Source organism: Schistocerca gregaria, chromosome 3 (assembly GCF_023897955.1).
Source record: "Schistocerca gregaria isolate iqSchGreg1 chromosome 3, iqSchGreg1.2, whole genome shotgun sequence".
NCBI lineage: Eukaryota > Metazoa > Arthropoda > Insecta > Orthoptera > Acrididae > Schistocerca > Schistocerca gregaria.
The window spans coordinates 917,304,185-917,310,184 of NC_064922.1; positions in this window are offsets into that span (position 1 = coordinate 917,304,185).

Below are 6,000 nucleotides of genomic sequence, written 5' to 3' on the forward strand. Positions count from 1 at the left end.
TGGGCATTTAAAATGCTGAGATGCGATCGGTTTCATTTTAAAGGCCAGGGCTGTGACTGGAGGAATGGGGTATTACTCGTATGACAGAATAGAAAGGGGCGTGCCTTAGGAAGGGGGCTTGCCTTGTCACCATTTTGGATTGTGGCGTCATTGCCCTGTCCCTGCAAATAAGCAACCAAATTGTTGAAAGTCTGTTTCTGTCGCGAATCTCCATTGCATTCCCACTCATATAGATGTATTACAGCATGACTGGAGGAACTGCTAGAGTTCACTCCGTCAATCGCTGATGTTTTGAGAAGGTACTTCGAGGCTTCTAACTTAGCTATGTTTAAGACTGAAATTCAGTGTGGCTATTGGGAGCTCTCTTACTATAATTATGTTCGAAGTCTTTATGACAAAGGGATGTTACCTTTCTTATTCGTCCAAGTAAAATAAGGAAGCACGTATGAGAAAATTAGTTGTGCTCTAGAGTCAATCGAAATCTGTAAGTAAGTGTAATGATTGTATATGCTTGACATCATTCCTGTCTGTGGGCGATCTAGATTAGTGTGAAATTAAAAGTAACAAATTTCAAAATTCGACGGTAAATTCAGTAGGGAATCTGTTCACATTGCCGGTTTCGGCAAACTATGTTGTCATCTTTGGCTCTTATGCACCACACTTCAAAAATATCGACCACTACTGTGCGTCATATGGACGAAAGTGTCTGAAGAGTCGTGCATGAGATCCTAAGATGGCAACATGGTTTGCCGAAACCGATAATCAGAATAAATGCTCTGCTAAAGAGATCGTGAGATATAGAAGTTAGTTGCTTCTACAGTATGGTGACAAAAGATATAGGACAGCGATATACACATATACAGATGGCGGAAGTTTCGCGTACACAGGGTATAATACGGCAGTGCATTGGCGATGTGGCCATTTGTACTCAGTTAATTAATTTGAAATGGTTTCCGCGTGATTACGGCCACATGATGAGAATTACCGTTATGGAACTGCATATTGTGAGATCCACAGTGCCAAGAATGTGCTGAAAATATCAACTTTCAAAAAATGGTTCAAACGGCTCTAAGCAGTATGGGACTTAACGTCTGAGGTCATCAGTCCCCTTGAACTTACAAGTACTTAAACCTAACTAATCTAATGGCATCACACACATTCATGCCCAAGGCACGATTCAAACTTGCGACAGTAGCAGTCGCGCGGCTCCGAACTGAAGCGCCTTGAACCGATCGGCCACCGCGGCCGGCTACAAGCTTTCAGATGTTATCTCTTGCCACAGACAACGCAGCGGCCAACGACCTTCACTTAACGACCGAGAGCAGAGGCGTTTGGGTAAAGCTGTCAGCGCTAAAAGACAGGCGGTACTGCGAGAAATAAGAGCAGAAATCTGTGTGGGCCGCACGGTGAACGTATCCATAACTGCAATGGGGTGAAATTTGGCTTTGGCAGCAGACGACCAATTCGTGTGCCTTTGGTAACGGTACGACAGCAACTGCAGCGTTCCTCAGGGCCTAGACGACTAGACGACTGGAAAACCGTAAACTGGTCAGACGATTCCCGGTTTCAGCTGGTAACACCAGATGATGACGTTCAAGTGTGGCCCAGACTCCACGAAGCAATGGAACCTAGTTGTCAACAAGGCACTGCGCAAGCTGGTAGTGGCTCCATAATCGTGTGGGCTGTATTTACGTGGAATGAGCTGCCTTCGGATCCAACTGAACGGATCGTCGGCAGAAACTGCTTATGCTTGGCTACATAGAGACCATTTGTAACAAACAGTGCTGCAATTTTTATCGATGGAATTGTGCCATGTCACCGGGCCACAATGTTTCGCCACTGGTTTGAAGAGCATTCTGATCAATTCAAGGGAATTATTTGTGCACCCAGATCACCCGACATGAATCCCATCGGACATTTATGAGGCATAATTGAGAGAGGTCAGTTCGTACACAAATTCAGCACCAGAAACACTTTCGCAGTTACTGGCTCAATATTTCTGCACGGGGCTTCCTACTACTTCTCGAACCCATGACACGCCGAGTTGCTGCATTGCGTCGAACAATATGAGTAGCGACACGTCCAAGATATCCCATGATTTTTGTTCCCTCAGTGTATTTTAAGTGTACTGAAGCCGAAATGTGAGCACAGCAAATATTAAACGTAACTTAATTGTCTTTTCTTCTGAACCTTTCACTACCAAATCATTGTTGCCCGAAGCTTCATAACGTTTACATAACTGTCACTTACAGTAATATGAACCATCTGATTATGAACTAGATTTCAGAGTCAGACTGACTGATAATGTTCACATCACAGAGACTTACGACTACTACTAACCCGAAAGCTCCTGCCGTCACAGGCTGTCATTTCGTCATACTTCGCCCATTTCCGACAGTTTTCCTTATAGTAATATAATTTATCAATTATCTTCGCAAGTTAATGTTTAATAAATAAAAGTGCAATTATAAAGCGTCATCAAGAATAACGACTTTAGTGGTGTTAGATCAGTTTTCTGCTGCATCATGATGCGCGCACCATAGCAGCAGCAACACTTGGGAGTATCCATGTGTAGGGCGGCTGCCTAGCGTAAATTTTCCCGTCACCAGAGACTCTATCAAACCACTAAGTTTTACTTTTGTGCCAGTAGACAGCACACAGATAGATCATATTCATTCTAGTTTGAATATATACAGTATCTCGTGCAGAAATTTTCAGCAAACAGGCTTTCTAACATGAGGTAAATACGTCAACTTCAGTAGAGAAACTTATTTCTGCTTGATAGCTTGCGGTCTCAGAGTACAGTCAGAAATCTGCACAGCAACCTTTAATGTTACTTTATTCTCCTTGTGGTATATTTTCAAACTTAGTAGAGCCATTTGAAACCTTATATCTATTTTATACGCAGTACGATATGGCTAGGGACTGTGCTTGTTGTGAGCGGATACGAGAAGAGTTGGCTGCTGCCCGTAAAAGAGCTGGAAGCTACGTTGGCTACCGCCGACAAGCTTCTCGCTAATGCTCAAAGTTGATGTGACGTCGGGGCGCCAGTGACGAGACCTGCGACACCTTTGGTGCCACTGGAATCCCCTGGTGGCCCTGACACACTGCGGCTTCCGATACGCAACATCTGACCGGCCCGTCCTCATCCCAGAGTGGGTGGTAGACATCGTTGGGTGAGCGTGTCACTGGGCCGAAGGCGAAAGACGGAGCAGGCCGTGCGGCTGGCTCCCTGCGTCTTAGCAATACCCAGCAGGTGATACCCAGTGTTGATGATAACTCTTAGCCAGCACAGGATACCCTTCCTGTTGGGCTAGCGGCCGATTTTCCTGTCCAGTCCTGACGAGTACAGAGGTGGGTATGCTAGTCACTGGGAGCTCCAATGTTTGACCGATGACCTACATCTACATCTACATCTACATGGATACTCTGCAAATCACATTTAAGTGCCTGGCAGAGTGTCATTGAACCACCTTTACAATTATCTATTATTACAGTCTCGTATAGCTCTCGGAAAGAACGAACACCTATAACTTTTCGTACTAGCTTGGGTTTCCCTTATTTTATCTTGCTGATAGGTTCTCCTTATGGAGGTCGGTGTCAACGAAATATTTATGCCTTCTGAGAAAAAATTTGGTGATTGGAATTTCATGAGAAGATTCCGTAGCAACAAAAAACGCCTTTCTTTTAATTATGTCCTGCCGAAATCCTGTATAATTTCTGTTGCATTCTCTCCCATATTACACCATAATACAAAACGTGCTGCCCTTCTTTGCACTTTTTCGATGTACTCTTTCAGTCCTATCTGGTAAGGATCCCACACCGCGCAGCGGTATTCTAAAGCAGAACGGACAAGCGTAGTGTAGGCAGTCTCCTTAGTAGACCTGTTACATTTTCCATGTGTCCTGCCAACAAAATGCTGTCTTTGGTTAGCTTTCCCCACAACATTTTCTACATGTTCCTTCCAGCTTAAGTTGTTCGAAATTGTAATACCTAGGTATTAGTTGAATTTACTGCTTTTAGATTACACTGATTTTTCGTGTAACCGAACTTCAACGAATTTATTTTAGCTGTCATGTGGATGACCTCACACTTTTCGTTATTTAGGGTAAACTGCCAATTTTTGCACCATTCACATATCTTTTCTAAATCGTTTATTAGTCGATAAAGGACAGCGTCAGCTGCAAACAAACTACGACGACTGCTCAGATTGTCTTCCAAATCTTTATATAAATTAGTAACAGCAAAGGGCCTGTAAAACTACTTTGTCGAACGTCAGAAATCACGTCTCTTTCACTCGATGACTTTCCGTCAGTTACTACGAACTGTGACCTCTCTGACAGCAAATCACAAATTCAGTCACATAACTGAGACGATAGTCCATAAGAACGCAATTTGACTACAACTCGCTTGTGTGGTACAGTGTCAAAAGCCTTCCGGAAATCCAGAAATATGGAATCGACCTGAAATCCCTTGTCAATAGCACTCAACACTTCATGTGAATAAAGAGCTAGTTGTGTTTCACAGGAACAATGTTATCAAAAACCCATGTTGACTGTGTGTAAATAGGCGGTTTTCTTCGAGGTAATTCATAATGTTCGAACACAATATATCTTCCAAAATCCTGCTGGATATCGACGTTAACGATATGGGCCTGTAATCTAGTGAATTACTCCTACTACCTTTCTTGAATATTTGGTGAGACCTATTGTGCAACTTTGCAGTGATGGAGCCCCTCAGGGAACTAGCAGGCAAGACGGAAAAGATTTCCGGTGTTCATTCGGTATGTTTGCCGGGAGGTCTCATCCGTGATGTGGATTAGATTCTGCCGGCGGCTATCGATCGCACTGGATGCAACCGGTTGGATGTAGTGGCACATGTCGGCACGAATGACGCCTGCAGCTTGGGTTCTGAGGCCATCCTCGGGTCCTTTCGGCGGCTGGCTGATTTGTCGAAGGCAACCAGCATCGCACGCGGGGTGCAGGATAAGCTGTCTATTTATAGAATCGTACAAAGCGTTCATCGCGGTCCTCTAGTTTGGAGCTTGGGTTCTGAGGCCATCCTCGGGTCCTTTCGGCGGCTGGCTGATTTGTCGAAGGCAACCAGCATCGCACGCGGGGTGCAGGATAAGCTGTCTATTTATAGAATCGTACAAAGCGTTCATCGCGGTCCTCTAGTTTGGAGCTTGGGTTCTGAGGCCATCCTCGGGTCCTTTCGGCGGCTGGCTAATTTGTCGAAGGCAACCAGCATCGCACGCGGGGTGCAGGATAAGCTGTCTATTTATAGAATGGTACAAAGCGTTCATCGCAGTCCTGTGGTTTGGAGCAGAGTTGAAGGTCTAAATCAGAGGTTCAGAGGACTCTGCGACGGTATCGGATGCGAATTTCTCGACCTCCGCTGTCGGGCGCAGAATTGTAGGGTTCCCGTTAACAGGACAGGCTTCCACTACACGCACGAAGCGGCTGCTAGTGTAGCAGAGTACTGGTGGGGTGCACATGGGGCTTTTTTAGGTTAGAAGACACCTCTCTTTGGAGCAAACACGATTTGTCTGTTAAATCAGCCACAGCGACCTCAGGAATCTTGTTCCTAGCAGGTCAGAGATAGAAAAGATTAATATGATTTAACAATCTGCAGGAGCGTCCAAGGGAAGGTCCCAGAATTAGTATCGATTACTGAAGGTTATAATCCACAGCGAGTATTGGGAACAGAAAGCTGGTTGAAACCAGATGTCGATGACAACAACATCCTAAGTTCATATTGGAATGTTTATCGTAAGGATAGGTTAGTCGCCAATGGTGGCAGCGTGTTTATTGCAGCAAAAAACTCGATAAAATCTAGCGAGGTCATCAAGGATTCCGAATATGAATTAATCTGGGTGAAACTGAGTATCAAAGAACCGTCAAAAATGGTTATCAGATACTTTTATAGACCCTCTGGTCAGGATCTGTAGTTGTAGAGCGATTCAGACAGAACTTACAGAATATCGTTGGTAATTTTTCT